We start from the raw sequence: 20,713 nt of genomic DNA, 5'->3' as shown, positions 1-20,713 counted from the left end.
GATCTCCTGTCTCTATTATATTAAGACAGACCAGCTAGATCTACTGTCTCTATTATATTATGACAGACCAGCTAGATATTCTGTCTGTATTATAATATTACAGACCAGCTAGATCTACTGTATTTTTATAATATTACAGACCAGCTAGATCTACTGTTTCTATTATATTATGACAGACCAGCTAGATCTACTGTTTATATAATATAATGACAGACCAGCTAGATCTACTGTTTCTATTATATTATGACAGACCAGCTTGATCTACTATTTCTATAATATAATGACAGACCAGCTAGATCTACTGTCTCTATTATATTATGACAGACCAGCTAGATCTACTACCTCTATTATTTTATGATAGACCGGATAGATCTATGACAGACCAGCTAGATCTACTATATCTGTTATATTATGACTGACCAGCTAGATCTATGACAGACCAGCTAGATCTTTTGTCTCTATTATATTATGATAGACCAGCTCGATCTACTGTCTCTATTATAATATGACTGACCAGCTAGATCTATGACAGACCAGCTAGATATACTGTCTCTATCATAATATGACAGACCAGCTAGATCTTCTGTCTCTATTATATTATGATAGACCAGCTAGATCTACTGTCTCATTTACATTATGACAGACCAGCTGGATCTACTGACTCTATTATAATATGACTGACCAGCTAGATCTACTGTCTCTGTTATATTATGACAGACCGGCTATATCTATGACAGACCAGCTAGATCTACTGTCTCTATTGTATTATGACAGACCAGCTAGATCTAATGTCTCTATTATATTATGACAGACCAGCTAGATCTACTGTTTCTATTATATTATGACAGACCAGCTAGATCTACTATTTCTATAATATAATGACAGACCAGCTAGATCTATTGTCTCTATTATATTATGACAGACCAGCTAGATATACTGTCTCTATTATATTATGACAGATCAGCTAGATCTACTGTTTCTATTATATTATGACAGACCAGCTAGATCTACTGTCTCTATTGTATTATGACAGACCAGCTAGATCTAATGTCTCTATTATATTATGACAGACCAGCTAGATCTACTGTCTCTTTTATATTGTGACAGACCAGCTAGATCTACTGTCTCTATTATATCATGACAGACCAGCTAGATCTACTGTTTCTATTATATTATGACAGACCAGCTAGATCTACTATTTCTATAATATAATGACAGACCAGCTAGATCTATTGTCTCTATTATATTATGACAGACCAGCTAGATATACTGTCTCTTTTATATTATGACAGACCAGCTAGATCTACTGTCTCTATTGTATTATGACAGACCAGCTAGATCTAATGTCTCTATTATATTATGACAGACCAGCGAGATCTACTGTTTCTATTATATTATGACAGACCAGCTAGATCTACTATTTCTATAATATAATGACAGACCAGCTAGATCTACTGTCTCTATTGTATTATGACAGACCAGCTAGATTTAATGTCTCTATTATATTATGACAGACCAGCTAGATCTACTGTCTCTTTTATATTGTGACAGACCAGCTAGATCTACTGTCTCTATTATATTATGACAGACCAGCTAGATCTACTGTTTCTATTATATTATGACAGACCAGCTAGATCTACTATTTCTATAATATAATGACAGACCAGCTAGATCTATTGTCTCTATTATATTATGACAGACCAGCTAGATATACTGTCTCTATTATATTATGACAGATCAGCTAGATCTACTGTCTCTTTTATATTATGACAGACCAGCTAGATCTACTGTCTCTATTGTATTATGACAGACCAGCTAGATCTACTGTCTCTTTTATATTGTGACAGACCAGCTAGATCTACTGTCTCTATTATATTATGACAGACCAGCTAGATCTATTGTCTCTATTATATTATGACAGACCAGCTAGATATACTGTCTCTTTTATATTATGACAGACCAGCTAGATCTACTGTCTCTTTTATATTATGACAGACCAGCTAGATATACTGTCTCTATTATATTATGACAGACCAGCTAGATCTACTGTCTCTTTTATATTGTGACAGACCAGCTAGATCTACTGTCTCTATTATATTATGACAGACCAGCTAGATCTACTGTTTCTATTATATTATGACAGACCAGCTAGATCTACTATTTCTATAATATAATGACAGACCAGCTAGATCTATTGTCTCTATTATATTATGACAGACCAGCTAGATATACTGTCTCTTTTATATTATGACAGACCAGCTAGATCTACTGTCTCTATTATATTATGACAGACCAGCGAGATCTACTGTTTCTATTATATTATGACAGACCAGCTAGATCTACTATTTCTATAATATAATGACAGACCAGCTAGATCTACTGTCACTATTATATTATGACAGACCAGCTAGATCTAATGTCTCTATTATATTATGACAGACCAGCTAGATCTACTGTCTCTTTATATTATGACAGAGCAGCTAGATCTACTGTCTCTATTATATAATTACAGACCAGCTAGATATACTACTTCTATTATTTTATAACAGACCAGCTAGATCTACTGTGTCTATTATATGATGACAGACCAGCTTGATCTACTATTTATATAATATAATGACAGACCAGCTAGATCTACTGTCTCTATTATATTATGACAGACCAGCTAGATCTACTGTCTCTGTTATAATATGACAGACCAGCTAGATCTACTGTCTCTTTTATATTGTGACAGACCAGCTAGATCTACTGTCTCTATTATATTATGACAGACCAGCTAGATCTACTGTTTCTATTATATTATGACAGACCAGCTAGATCTACTGTCTCTTTTATATTGTGACAGACCAGCTAGATCTACTGTCTCTATTATATTATGACAGACCAGCTAGATCTACTGTTTCTATTATATTATGACAGACCAGCTAGATCTATTGTCTCTATTATATTATGACAGACCAGCTAGATATACTGTCTCTTTTATATTATGACAGACCAGCTAGATCTACTGTCTCTTTTATATTATGACAGACCAGCTAGATATACTGTCTCTATTATATTATGACAGACCAGCTAGATCTACTGTCTCTTTTATATTGTGACAGACCAGCTAGATCTACTGTCTCTATTATATTATGACAGACCAGCTAGATCTACTGTTTCTATTATATTATGACAGACCAGCTAGATCTACTATTTCTATAATATAATGACAGACCAGCTAGATCTATTGTCTCTATTATATTATGACAGACCAGCTAGATATACTGTCTCTTTTATATTATGACAGACCAGCTAGATCTACTGTCTCTATTATATTATGACAGACCAGCGAGATCTACTGTTTCTATTATATTATGACAGACCAGCTAGATCTACTATTTCTATAATATAATGACAGACCAGCTAGATCTACTGTCACTATTATATTATGACAGACCAGCTAGATCTAATGTCTCTATTATATTATGACAGACCAGCTAGATCTACTGTCTCTTTTATATTATGACAGAGCAGCTAGATCTACTGTCTCTATTATATAATTACAGACCAGCTAGATATACTACTTCTATTATTTTATAACAGACCAGCTAGATCTACTGTGTCTATTATATTATGACAGACCAGCTTGATCTACTATTTATATAATATAATGACAGACCAGCTAGATCTACTGTCTCTATTATATTATGACAGACCAGCTAGATCTACTGTCTCTGTTATAATATGACAGACCAGCTAGATCTCCTGTCTCTATTATATTAAGACAGACCAGCTAGATCTACTGTCTCTATTATATTGTGACAGACCAGCTAGATCTACTGTCTCTATTATATTATGACAGACCAGCTAGATCTACTGTCTCTATTATATTATGACAGACCAGCTAGATCTACTGTTTCTATTATATTATGACAGACCAGCTTGATCTACTATTTATATAATATAATGACAGACCAGCTAGATCTACTGTCTCTATTATATTATGACAGACCAGCTAGATCTACTGTCTCTGTTATAATATGACAGACCAGGTAGATCTCCTGTCTCTATTATATTAAGACAGACCAGCTAGATCTACTGTCTCTATTATATTATGACAGACCAGCTAGATATTCTGTCTGTATTATAATATTACAGACCAGCTACATCTACTGTATTTTTTATAATATTACAGACCAGCTAGATCTACTGTTTCTATTATATTATGACAGACCAGCTAGATCTACTGTTTATATAATATAATGACAGACCAGCTAGATCTACTGTTTCTGTTATATTATGACAGACCAGCTTGATCTACTATTTCTATAATATAATGACAGACCAGCTAGATCTACTGTCTCTATTATATTATGACAGACCAGCTAGATCTACTACCTCTATTATTTTATGATAGACCGGATAGATCTATGACAGACCAGCTAGATCTACTATATGTATTATATTATGACTGACCAGCTAGATATTTTGTCTCTATTATATTATGATAGACCAGCTCGATCTACTGTCTCTATTATAATATGACTGACCAGCTAGATCTATGACAGACCAGCTAGATATACTGTCTCTATCATAATATGACAGACCAGCTAGATCTTCTGTCTCTATTATATTATGATAGACCAGCTAGATCTACTGTCTCATTTACATTATGACAGACCAGCTGGATCTACTGACTCTATTATAATATGACTGACCAGCTAGATCTATGACAGACCAGCTCGATCTTCTGTCTCTATTATATTATGATTGACCAGCTAGATCTACTGTCTCTGTTATATTATGACAGACCGGCTAGATCTATGACAGACCAGCTAGATCTACTGTCTCTATTGTATTATGACAGACCAGCTAGATCTAATGTCTCTATTATATTATGACAGACCAGCTAGATCTACTGTCTCTTTTATATTGTGACAGACCAGCTAGATCTACTGTCTCTATTATATTATGACAGACCAGCTAGATCTACTGTTTCTATTATATTATGACAGACCAGCTAGATCTACTGTTGCTTTTATATTATGACAGACCAGCTAGATCTACTATTTCTATAATATAATGACAGACCAGCTAGATCTACTGTCTCTATTATATTATGACAGACCAGCTAGATCTACTGTCTCTGTTATATTATGACAGACCGGCTAGATCTATGACAGACCAGCTAGATCTACTGTCTCTATTGTATTATGACAGACCAGCTAGATCTAATGTCTCTATTATATTATGACAGACCAGCTAGATCTACTGTCTCTTTTATATTGTGACAGACCAGCTAGATCTACTGTCTCTATTATATTATGACAGACCAGCTAGATCTACTGTTTCTATTATATTATGACAGACCAGCTAGATCTACTATTTCTATAATATAATGACAATATAATGACAGACCAGCTGGGTGGTCCTTCTGTGGCTCAGTTGGTAGAGCATGGCGCTTGTAACGCCAGGGTAGTGGGTTCGATTCCCGGGACCACCCATACGTAGAATGTATGCACACATGACTGTAAGTCGCTTTGGATAAAAGCGTCAGCTAAATGGCATATATTATTATTATTATATTACTATTTCTATAATATAATGACAGACCAGCTAGATCTATTGTCTCTATTATATTATGACAGACCAGCTAGATATACTGTCTCTATTATATTATGACAGATCTGCTAGATCTACTGTCTCTTTTACATTTTGACAGACCAGCGAGATCTACTGTCTCTATTATATTATGACTGACCAGCTCGATCTACTGTTTCTTTTATATTATGACAGACCAGCTAGATCTACTATTTCTATAATATAATGACAGACCAGCTAGATCTACTGTCTCTATTATATTATGACAGACCAGCTAGATCTACTGTCTCTGTTATATTATGACAGACCGGCTAGATCTATGACAGACCAGCTAGATCTACTGTCTCTATTGTATTATGACAGACCAGCTAGATCTAATGTCTCTATTATATTATGACAGACCAGCTAGATCTACTGTCTCTTTTATATTGTGACAGACCAGCTAGATCTACTGTCTCTATTATATTATGACAGACCAGCTAGATCTACTGTTTCTATTATATTATGACAGACCAGCTAGATCTACTATTTCTATAATATAATGACAGACCAGCTAGATCTATTGTCTCTATTATATTATGACAGACCAGCTAGATATACTGTCTCTATTATATTATGACAGATCAGCTAGATCTACTGTCTCTTTTATATTGTGACAGACCAGCTAGATCTACTGTCTCTATTATATTATGACAGACCAGCTAGATCTACTGTTTCTATTATATTATGACAGACCAGCTAGATAAAATGTCTCTTTTATATTATGACAGACCAGCTAGATCTACTGTCTCTATTATATTATGACAGACCAGCGAGATCTACTGTTTCTATTATATTATGACAGACCAGCTAGATCTACTATTTCTATAATATAATGACAGACCAGCTAGATCTACTGTCACTATTATATTATGACAGACCAGCTAGATCTAATGTCTCTATTATATTATTACAGACCAGCTAGATCTACTGTCTCTTTTATATTATGACAGACCAGCTAGATCTACTGTCTCTATTATATAATTACAGACCAGCTAGATATACTACTTCTATTATTTTTTAACAGACCAGCTAGATCTACTGTGTCTATTATATTATGACAGACCAGCTTGATCTACTATTTATATAATATAATGACAGACCAGCTAGATCTACTATTTCTATAATATAATGACAGACCAGCTAGATCTATTGTCTCTATTATATTATGACAGACCAGCTAGATATACTGTCTCTATTATATTATGACAGATCAGCTAGATCTACTGTCTCTTTTATATTTTGACAGACCAGCGAGATCTACTGTCTCTATTATATTATGACTGACCAGCTCGATCTACTGTTTCTATTATATTATGACAGACCAGCTAGATCTACTATTTCTATAATATAATGACAGACCAGCTAGATCTACTGTCTCTATTATATTATGACAGACCAGCTAGATCTAATATCTCTATTATATTATGACAGACCAGCTAGATCTACTGTCTCTTTTATATTATGACAGACCAGCTAGATCTACTGTCTCTATTATATAATTACAGACCAGCTAGATATACTACTTCTATTATTTTATAACAGACCAGCTAGATCTACTGTGTCTATTATATTATGACAGACCAGCTTGATCTACTATTTATATAATATAATGACAGACCAGCTAGATCTACTGTCTCTATTATATTAAGACAGACCAGATAGATCTACTGTCTCTATTATATTATGACAGACCAGCTAGATATTCTGTCTGTATTATAATATTACAGACCAGCTAGATCTACTGTATTTTTAATAATATTACAGACCAGCTAGATCTACTGTTTCTACTATATTATGACAGACCAGCTAGATCTACTGTCTCTATTATATTATGACTGACCAGCTAGATCTATGACAGACAAGCCAGATCTTCTGTCTCTATTATATTATGACAGACCAGCTAGATCTACTATTTCTATAATATAATGACAGACCAGCTAGATCTACTGTCTCATTTACATTATGACAGACCAGCTGGATCTACTGACTCTATTATAATATGACTGACCAGCTAGATCTATGACAGACCAGCTCGATCTTCTGTCTCTATTATATTATGATTGACCAGCTAGATCTAATGTCTCTGTTATATTATGACAGACCAGCTAGATCTATGACAGACCAGCTAGATATACTGTCTCTATCATAATATGACAGACCAGCTAGATCTTTTGTCTCTATTATATTATGATAGACCAGCTCGTTCTACTGTCTCTATTATATTATGACAGACCAGATAGATCTCCTGTCTCTATTATATTATGACAGACCAGATAGATCTCCTGTCTCTATTATGTTATGACAGACCAGCTAGATCTACTGTCTCTATTATATTATGACAGACCAGATAGATCTACTGTCTCTATTATATTTTGACAGACCAGCAAAATCTACTATCTCTATTATATTATGACAGACCAGCTATGTCTAATATCTCTATCAGTATCCCTTCTTTCTTTTCTCTCCAAAACTCTTGAACGTGCCGTCCTTGGCCAGCTCTCCCGCTATCTCTCTCAGAATGACCTTCTTGATCCAAATCAGTCAGGTTTCAAGACTAGTCATTCAACTGAGACTGCTCTTCTCTGTATCACGGAGGCGCACCGCACCGCTAAAGCTAACTCTCTCTCCTCTGCTCTCATCCTTCTAGACCTATCGGCTGCCTTCGATACTGTGAACCATCAGATCCTCCTCTCCACCCTCTCCGAGTTGGGCATCTCCGGCGCGGCCCACGCTTGGATTGCGTCCTACCTGACAGGTCGCTCCTACCAGGTGGCGTGGCGAGAATCTGTCTCCTCACCACGCGCTCTCACCACTGGTGTCCCCAGGGCTCTGTTCTAGGCCCTCTCCTATTCTCACTATACACCAAGTCACTTGGCTCTGTCATAACCTCACATGGTCTCTCCTATCATTGCTATGCAGACGACACACAATTAATCTTCTCCTTTCCCCCTTCTGATGACCAGGTGGCGAATCGCATCTCTGCATGTCTGGCAGACATATCAGTGTGGATGACAGATCACCACCTCAAGCTGAACCTCAGCAAGACGGAGCTGCTCTTCCTCCCGGGGAAGGACTGCCCGTTCCATGATCTCACCATCACGGTTGACAACTCCATTGTGTCCTCCTCCCAGAGCGCTAAGAACCTTGGCGTGATCCTGGACAACACCCTGTCGTTCTCAACTAACATCAAGGCGGTGGCCCGTTCCTGTAGGTTCATGCTCTACAACATCCGCAGAGTACGACCCTGCCTCACACAGGAAGCGGCGCAGGTCCTAATCCAGGCACTTGTCATCTCCCGTCTGGATTACTGCAACTCGCTGTTGGCTGGGCTCCTGCCTGTGCCATTAAACCCCTACAACTCATCCAGAACGCCGCAGCCCGTCTGGTGTTCAACCTTCCCAAGTTCTCTCACGTCACCCCGCTCCTCCGCTCTCTCCACTGGCTTCCAGTTGAAGCTCGCATCCGCTACAAGACCATGGTGCTTGCCTACGGAGCTGTGAGGGGAACGGCACCTCAGTACCTCCAGGCTCTGATCAGGCCCTACACCCAAACAAGGGCACTGCATTCATCCACCTCTGGCCTGCTCGCCTCCCTACCACTGAGGAAGTACAGTTCCCGCTCAGCCCAATCAAAACTGTTCGCTGCTCTGGCCCCCCAATGGTGGAACAAACTCCCTCACGACGCCAGGACAGCGGAGTCAATCACCTGTCTCTATTATAATTTTACTGACCAGCTAGATCTATGACAGACCAGCTAGATCTACTGTCTCTATAATATTATGACAGACCAGATAGATCTACTGTCTCTATTATATTTTGACAGACCAGCAAAATCTACTATCTCTATTATATTATGACAGACCAGCTAGATCTACTGTCTCTATTATATTATGACAGACCAGCTAGATCTAATGTCTCTATTATATTATTACAGACCATCTAGAACTACTGTCTCTATTATATTATGACAGACCAGCTAGATATACTGTCTCTATTATATTATGACAGACCAGCTAGATCTACTGTCTCTATTATATTATGACAGACCAGCTAGATCTACTGTCTCTTTTATATTATGACAGACCAGCGAGATCTCCTGTCTCTATTATATTATGACAGACCAGCTAGATCTACTGTTTCTATTTTATTATGACAGACCAGCTAGATCTACTATTTATATAATATAATGACAGACCAGCGAGATCTACTGTCTCTATTATATTATGACAGACCAGCTAGATCTACTGTCTCTATTATATTATGACAGACCAGCTAGATCTAATGTCTCTTTTATATTATGACAGACCAGCTAGATCTACTGTCTCTATTATATTATGACAGACCAGCTAGATCTACTGTCTCTATTATATTATGACAGACCAGCTAGATCTAATGTCTCTATTATATTATGACAGACCAGCTAGAGCTAATGTCTCTATTATATTATGACAGACCAACTAGATCTACTGTCTCTATTATATTTTGACAGACCAGCTAGATATACTGTCTCTATTATATTATGACAGACCAGCTAGATATACTGTCTCTATTATATTATGACAGATCGGCTCAATCTAATGTCTCTATTATATTATGACAGACCAGCTAGATCTACTGTCTCTTTTATATTATGACAGACCTGCTAGATCTACTGTCTCTATTATATTATGACAGACCAGCTAGATCTACTGTCTCTATTATATTATGACAGACCAGCTAGATCTAATGTCTCTATTATATTATGACAGACCAGCTAGAGCTAATGTCTCTATTATATTATGACAGACCAACTAGATCTACTGTCTCTATTATATTATGACAGATCGGCTAGATCTAATGTCTCTATTATATTATTACAGACCAGCTAGATCTACTGTCTCTATTGTATTATGACAGACCAGCTAGAACTACTGTCTCTATTGTATTATGACAGACCAGCTAGATCTACTGTCTCTATTGTATTATGACAGACCAGCTAGATATACTGTCTCTATTATATTATGACAGATCGGCTAGATCTAATGTCTCTATTATATTATTACAGACCAGCTAGATCTACTGTCTCTATTATATTATGACAGACCAGCTCGATCTAATGTCTCTATTATATTTTGACAGACCATCGAGAGCTAATGTCTCTATTATATTATGACAGACCAGCTAGATCTACTGTTTCTATTATATTATGACAGACCAGCTAGATCTACTATTTCAATAATATAATGACAGACCAGCTTGATCTACTGTCTCTATTATATTATGACAGATCGGCTAGATATAATGTCTCTATTATATTATGACAGACCAGCTAGATCTACTGTCTCTTTTATATTATGACAGACCAGCTAGATCTACTGTCTCTTTTATATTATGACAGACCAGCTAGATCTACTGTCTCTATTATATTATGACAGACCAGCTAGATCTACTGTCTCTATTATATATGACAGACCAGCTAGATCTAATGTCTCTATTATTTAATTACAGACCAGCTAGATCTAATGTCTCTATTATATTATGACAGACCAGCTAGATCTACTGTCTCTTTTATATTATGACAGACCAGCTAGATATTCTGTCTCTATTATATTATGACAGACCAGCTAGATCTAATGTCTCTATTATATTATGACAGACCAGCTAGAGCTAATGTCTCTATTATATTATGACAGACCAGCTAGATCTACTGTCTCTATTATATTATGACAGATCGGCTAGATATAATGTCTCTATTATATTATTACAGACCGGCTAGATCTACTGTCTCTATTGTATTATGACAGACCAGCTAGAACTACTGTCTCTATTATATTATGACAGATCGGCTAGATCTAATGTCTCTATTATATTATTACAGACCAGCTAGATCTAATGTCTCTATTATATTATGACAGACCAGCTAGATCTACTGTCTCTATTATATTATGACAGACGGCTAGATATAATGTCTCTATTATATTATTACAGACCAGCTAGATCTACTGTCTCTATTGTATTATGACAGACCAGCTAGAACTACTGTCTCTATTGTATTATGACAGACCAGCTAGATCTACTGTCTCTATTGTATTATGACAGACCAGCTAGATCTACTGTCTCTATTATATTATGAAAGATCGGCTAGATCTAATGTCTCTATTGTATTATGACAGACCAGCTAGATCTACTGTCTCTATTATATTATGACAGATCAGCTAGATCTAATGTCTCTATTATATTATTACAGACCAGCTAGATCTACTGTCTCTATTATATTATGACAGACCAGCTAGATCTAATGTCTCTATTATATTATGACAGACCAGCTAGAGCTAATGTCTCTATTATATTATGACAGACCAACTAGATCTACTGTCTCTATTATATTTTGACAGACCAGCTAGATATACTGTCTCTATTATATTATGACAGACCAGCTAGATCTACTGTCTCTATTATATTATGACAGATCGGCTCAATCTAATGTCTCTATTATATTATGACAGACCAGCTAGATCTACTGTCTCTTTTATATTATGACAGACCAGCTAGATCTACTGTCTCTATTATATTATGACAGACCAGCTAGATCTACTGTCTCTATTATATTATGACAGACCAGCTAGATCTAATGTCTCTATTATATTATGACAGACCAGCTAGAGCTAATGTCTCTATTATATTATGACAGACCAACTAGATCTACTGTCTCTATTATATTATGACAGATCGGCTAGATCTAATGTCTCTATTATATTATTACAGACCAGCTAGATCTACTGTCTCTATTGTATTATGACAGACCAGCTAGAACTACTGTCTCTATTGTATTATGACAGACCAGCTAGATCTACTGTCTCTATTGTATTATGACAGACCAGCTAGATATACTGTCTCTATTATATTATGACAGATCGGCTAGATCTAATGTCTCTATTATATTATTACAGACCAGCTAGATCTACTGTCTCTATTATATTATGACAGACCAGCTCGATCTAATGTCTCTATTATATTATGACAGACCATCGAGAGCTAATGTCTCTATTATATTATGACAGACCAGCTAGATCTACTGTTTCTATTATATTATGACAGACCAGCTAGATCTACTATTTCAATAATATAATGACAGACCAGCTTGATCTACTGTCTCTATTATATTATGACAGATCGGCTAGATATAATGTCTCTATTATATTATGACAGACCAGCTAGATCTACTGTCTCTTTATATTATGACAGACCAGCTAGATCTACTGTCTCTTTTATATTATGACAGACCAGCTAGATCTACTGTCTCTATTATATTATGACAGACCAGCTAGATCTACTGTCTCTATTATATATGACAGACCAGCTAGATCTAATGTCTCTATTATATTATGACAGACCAGCTAGATCTAATGTCTCTATTATATTATGACAGACCAGCTAGATCTACTGTCTCTTTTATATTATGACAGACCAGCTAGATATTCTGTCTCTATTATATTATGACAGACCAGCTAGATCTACTGTCTCTATTATATTATGACAGACCAGCTAGAGCTAATGTCTCTATTATATTATGACAGACCAGCTAGATCTACTGTCTCTATTATATTATGACAGATCGGCTAGATATAATGTCTCTATTATATTATTACAGACCAGCTAGATCTACTGTCTCTATTGTATTATGACAGACCAGCTAGAACTACTGTCTCTATTATATTATGACAGACCAGCTAGATCTAATGTCTCTATTATATTATGACAGACCAGCTAGAGCTAATGTCTCTATTATATTATGACAGACCAGCTAGATCTACTGTCTCTATTATATTATGACAGATCGGCTAGATATAATGTCTCTATTATATTATTACAGACCAGCTAGATCTACTGTCTCTATTGTATTATGACAGACCAGCTAGAACTACTGTCTCTATTGTATTATGACAGACCAGCTAGACCTACTGTCTCTATTGTATTATGACAGACCAGCTAGATCTACTGTCTCTATTATATTATGAAAGATCAGCTAGATCTAATGTCTCTATTGTATTATGACAGACCAGCTAGATCTACTGTCTCTATTATATTATGACAGATCCAGCTAGATCTAATGTCTCTATTATATTATTACAGACCAGCTAGATCTACTGTCTCTATTGTATTATGACAGACCAGCTAGATCTACTGTCTCAATTATAACATGACAGACCAGCTAGATCTACTGTCTCTATTATATTATGACAGACCAGCTAGATCTAATGTCTCTATTATATTATGACAGACCAGCTAGATATACTGTCTCTATTATATTATGACAGACCAGCTAGATATACTGTCTCTATTATATTATGACAGATCGGCTCGATCTAATGTCTCTATTATATTATGACAGACCAGCTAGATCTACTGTCTCTTTTATATTATGACAGACCAGCTAGATCTACAGTCTCTATTATATTATGACAGACCAGCTAGATCTACAGTCTCTATTATATTATGACAGACCAGCTAGATCTAATGTCTCTATTATATTATGACAGACCAGCTAGAGCTAATGTCTCTTATATTATGACAGACCAGCTAGATCTACTGTCTCTATTATATTATGACAGATCGGCTAGATCTAATGTCTCTATTATATTATTACAGACCCGCTAGATCTACTGTCTCTATTGTATTATGACAGACCAGCTAGATCTACTGTCTCTATTATATTATGACAGACCAGCTAGATCTACTGTCTCTATTATAACATGACAGACCAGCTAGATCTACTGTCTCTGTTATATTATGACAGACCAGCTAGATCTAATGTCTCTATTATATTATGACAGACCAGCTAGATATACTGTCTCTATTATATTATGACAGACCAGCTAGATCTACTGTCTCTTTTATATTATGACAGACCAGCTAGATATTCTGTCTCTATTATATTATGACAGACCAGCTAGATCTAATGTCTCTATTATATTATGACAGACCAGCTAGAGCTAATGTCTCTATTATATTATGACAGACCAGCTAGATCTACTGTCTCTATTATATTATGACAGATCGGCTAGATATAATGTCTCTATTATATTATTACAGACCAGCTAGATCTACTGTCTCTATTGTATTATGACAGACCAGCTAGAACTACTGTCTCTATTGTATTATGACAGACCAGCTAGATCTACTGTCTCAATTATATTATGACAGACCAGCTAGATCTACTGTCTCTGTTATATTATGACAGACCAGCTAGATCTAATGTCTCTATTATATTATGACAGACCAGCTAGATCTACTGTCTCTATTATATTATGACAGACCAGCTAGATCTACTGTCTCTATTATATTATGACAGACCAGCTAGATCTAATGTCTCTATTATATTATGACAGACCAGCTAGAGCTAATGTCTCTATTATATTATGACAGACCAGCTAGATCTACTGTCTCTATTATATTATGACAGATCGGCTAGATCTAATGTCTCTATTGTATTATGACAGACCAGCTAGATCTACTGTCTCTATTATATTATGACAGATCGGCTAGATCTAATGTGTCTATTATATTATGACAGACCAGCTAGATCTACTGTCTCTATTGTATTATGACAGACCAGCTAGATCTACTGTCTCAATTATAACATGACAGACCAGCTCGATCTACTGTCTCTGTTATAGTATGACAGACCAGCTAGATCAAATGTCTCTATTATATTATGACAGACCAGCTAGATATACTGTCTCTATTATATTATGACAGACCAGCTAGATATACTGTCTCTATTATATTATGACAGATCGGCTCGATCTAATGTCTCTATTATATTATGACAGACCAGCTAGATCTACTGTCTCTTTATATTATGACAGACCAGCTAGATCTACTGTCTCTATTATATTATGACAGACCAGCTAGATCTACTGTCTCTATTATATTATGACAGACCAGCTAGATCTAATGTCTCTATTATATTATGACAGACCAGCTAGAGCTAATGTCTCTTATATTATGACAGACCAGCTAGATCTACTGTCTCTATTATATTATGACAGATCGGCTAGTTCTAATGTCTCTATTATATTATTACAGACCAGCTAGATCTACTGTCTCTATTGTATTATGACAGACCAGCTAGATCTACTGTCTCAATTATAACATGACAGACCAGCTCGATCTACTGTCTCTGTTATATTATGACAGACCAGCTAGATCTAATGTCTCTATTATATTATGACAGACCAGCTAGATCTACTGTCTCTATTATATTATTACAGACCAGCTAGATCTACTGTCTCTATTATATTATGACAGACCAGCTAGATCTAATGTCTCTATTATATTATGACAGACCAGCTAGATATACTGTCTCTATTATATTATGACAGACCAGCTAGATCTAATGTCTCTATTATATTATGACAGACCAGCTAGATATACTGTCTCTATTATATAATGACATACCAGCTAGATATACTGTCTCTATTATATTATGACAGATCGCTAGATCTAATGTCTCTATTATATTATGACAGACCAGCTAGATCTACTGTCTCTTTTGTATTATGACAGACCAGCTAGATCTACTGTCTCTATTATATTATGACAGAACAGCTAGATCTACTGTCTCTATTATATTATGACAGACCAGCTAGATCTAATGTCTCTATTATATTATGACAGACCAGCTAGATCTACTGTCTCTATTATATTATGACAGATCGGCTAGATCTAATGTCTCTATTATATTATTACAGACCAGCTAGATCTACTGTCTCTATTGTATTATGACAGACCAGCTAGAACTACTGTCTCTATTGTATTATGACAGACCAGCTAGATCTACTGTCTCTATTGTATTATGACAGACCAGCTAGATCTAATGTCTCTATTATATTATGACAGATTGGCTAGATCTAATGTCTCTATTATATTATTACAGACCAGCTCGATCTATGGCTCTATTATATTATGACAGACCATCGAGAGCTAATGTCTCTATTATATTATGACAGACCAGCTAGATCTACTGTTTCTATTATATTATGACAGACCAGCTAGATCTACTATTTCAATAATATAATGACAGACCAGCTTGATCTACTGTCTCTATTATATTATGACAGATCGGCTAGATATAATGTCTCTATTATATTATGACAGACCAGCTAGATCTACTGTCTCTATTATATTATGACAGACCAGCTAGATCTAATGTCTCTATTATATTATGACAGACCAGCTAGATATACTGTCTCTATTATATTATGACAGACCAGCTAGATCTACTGTCTCTATTATATTATGACAGACCAGCTAGATATTCTGTCTCTATTATATTATGACAGACCAGCTAGATCTAATGTCTCTATTATATTATGACAGACCAGCTAGAGCTAATGTCTCTATTATATTATGACAGACCACCTAGATCTACTGTCTCTATTATATTATGACAGATCAGATCTAATGTCTCTATTGTATTATGACAGACCAGCTAGATCTACTGTCTCTATTGTATTATGACAGACCAGCTAGAACTACTGTCTCTATTGTATTATGACAGACCAGCTAGATCTAATGTCTCTATTATATTATGACAGACCAGCTAGAGCTAATGTCTCTATTATATTATGACAGACCAGCTAGATCTACTGTCTCTATTATATTATGACAGATCAGCTAGATCTAATGTCTCTATTGTATTATGACAGACCAGCTAGATCTACTGTCTCTATTATATTATGACAGATCAGCTAGATCTAATGTCTCTATTATATTATTACAGACCAGCTAGATCTACTGTCTCTATTGTATTATGACAGACCAGCTAGATCTACTGTCTCAATTATAACATGACAGACCAGCTCGATCTACTGTCTCTGTTATATTATGACAGACCAGCTAGATCTAATGTCTCTATTATATTATGACAGACCAGCTAGATATACTGTCTCTATTATATTATGACAGACCAGCTAGATATACTGTCTCTATTATATTATGACAGATCGGCTATCTAATGTCTCTATTATATTATGACAGACCAGCTAGATCTACTGTCTCTTTTATATTATGACAGACCAGCTAGATCTACTGTCTCTGTTATATTATGACAGACCAGCTAGATCTACTGTCTCTATTATATTATGACAGACCAGCTAGATCTAATGTCCCTATTATATTATGACAGACCAGCTAGAGCTAATGTCTCTTATATTATGACAGACCAGCTAGATCTACTGTCTCTATTATATTATGACACATCGGCTAGTTCTAATGTCTCTATTATATTATTACAGACCAGCTAGATCTACTGTCTCTATTGTATTATGACAGACCATCTAGAACTACTGTCTCTATTATATTATGACAGACCAGCTAGATATACTGTCTCTATTATATAATGACAGACCAGCTAGCTCTACTGTCTCTATTATATTATGACAGACCAGCTAGATCTACTGTCTCTTTTATATTATGACAGACCAGCTAGATCTACTGTCTCTATTATATTATGACAGACCAGCTAGATCTACTGTTTCTATTTTATTATGACAGACCAGCTAGATCTACTATTTATATAATATAATGACAGACCAGCGAGATCTACTGTCTCTATTGTATTATGACAGACCAGCTAGAACTACTGTCTCTATTGTATTATGACAGACCAGCTAGATCTACTGTCTCTATTGTATTATGACAGACCAGCTAGATCTACTGTCTCTATTATATTATGACAGACCAGCTAGATCTACTGTCTCTATTATATTATGACAGACCAGCTAGATCTAATGTCTCTATTATATTATGACAGACCAGCTAGAGCTAATGTCTCTATTATATTATGACAGACCAACTAGATCTACTGTCTCTATTATATTTTGACAGACCAGCTAGATATACTGTCTCTATTATATTATGACAGACCAGCTAGATATACTGTCTCTATTATATTATGACAGATCGGCTCAATCTAATGTCTCTATTATATTATGACAGACCAGCTAGATCTACTGTCTCTTTTATATTATGACAGACCAGCTAGATCTACTGTCTCTATTATATTATGACAGACCAGCTAGATCTACTGTCTCTATTATATTATGACAGACCAGCTAGATCTAATGTCTCTATTATATTATGACAGACCAGTTAGAGCTAATGTCTCTATTATATTATGACAGACCAACTAGATCTACTGTCTCTATTATATTATGACAGATCGGCTAGATCTAATGTCTCTATTATATTATGACAAACCAGCTAGATATACTGTCTCTATTATATTATGACAGATCAGCTAGATCTACTGTCTCTTTTATATTATGACAGACCAGCTAGATATTCTGTCTCTATTATATTATGACAGACCAGCTAGATCTAATGTCTCTATTATATTATGACAGACCAGCTAGAGCTAATGTCTCTATTATATTATGACAGACCAGCTAGATATACTGTCTCTATTATATAATGACAGACCAGCTAGCTCTACTGTCTCTATTATATTATGACAGACCAGCTAGATCTACTGTCTCTTTTATATTATGACAGACCAGCGAGATCTCCTGTCTCTATTGTATTATGACAGACCAGCTAGAACTACTGTCTCTATTGTATTATGACAGACCAGCTAGATCTACTGTCTCTATTGTATTATGACAGACCAGCTAGATCTACTGTCTCTATTGTATTATGACAGACCAGCTAGATCTACTGTCTCTATTATATTATGACAGATCGGCTAGATCTAATTTCTCTATTATATTATTACAGACCAGCTAGATCTACTGTCTCTATTGTATTTTGACAGACCAGCTAGATATACTGTCTCTATTATATTATGACAGACCAGCTAGATATACTGTCTCTATTATATTATGACAGATCGGCTCAATCTAATGTCTCTATTATATTATGACAGACCAGCTAGATCTACTGTCTCTTTTATATTATGACAGACCAGCTAGATCTACTGTCTCTATTATATTATGACAGACCAGCTAGATCTACTGTCTCTATTATATTATGACAGACCAGCTAGATCTAATGTCTCTATTATATTATGACAGACCAGTTAGAGCTAATGTCTCTATTATATTATGACAGACCAACTAGATCTACTGTCTCTATTATATTATGACAGATCGGCTAGATCTAATGTCTCTATTATATTATGACAGACCAGCTAGATATACTGTCTCTATTATATTATGACAGATCAGCTAGATCTACTGTCTCTTTTATATTATGACAGACCAGCTAGATATTCTGTCTCTATTATATTATGACAGACCAGCTAGATCTAATGTCTCTATTATATTATGACAGACCAGCTAGATCTACTGTCTCTATTATATTATGACAGACCAGCTAGATATACTGTCTCTATTATATTATGACAGACCAGCTAGATATACTGTCTCTATTATATTATGACAGATCGGCTCAATCTAATGTCTCTATTATATTATGACAGACCAGCTAGATCTACTGTCTCTGTTATATTATGACAGACCAGCTAGATCTAATGTCTCTATTATATTATGACAGACCAGCTAGATATACTGTCTCTATTATATTATGACAGACCAGCTAGATCTAATGTCTCTATTATATTATGACAGACCAGTTAGAGCTAATGTCTCTATTATATTATGACAGACCAACTAGATCTACTGTCTCTATTATATTATGACAGATCGGCTAGATCTAATGTCTCTATTATATTATGACAGACCAGCTAGATATACTGTCTCTATTATATTATGACAGATCAGCTAGATCTACTGTCTCTTTTATATTATGACAGACCAGCTAGATATTCTGTCTCTATTATATTATGACAGACCAGCTAGATCTAATGTCTCTATTATATTATGACAGACCAGCTAGAGCTAATGTCTCTATTATATTATGACAGACCAGCTAGATCTACTGTCTCTATTATATTATGACAGATCGGCTAGTTCTAATGTCTCTATTATATTATTACAGACCAGCTAGATCTACTGTCTCTATTGTATTATGACAGACCAGCTAGAACTACTGTCTCTATTGTATTATGACAGACCAGCTAGATCTAATGTCTCTATTATATTATGACA

Source organism: Oncorhynchus keta, chromosome 8 (assembly GCF_023373465.1).
Source record: "Oncorhynchus keta strain PuntledgeMale-10-30-2019 chromosome 8, Oket_V2, whole genome shotgun sequence".
Lineage (NCBI taxonomy): Eukaryota > Metazoa > Chordata > Actinopteri > Salmoniformes > Salmonidae > Oncorhynchus > Oncorhynchus keta.
Note: the sequence above shows the minus strand (reverse complement) of the source record.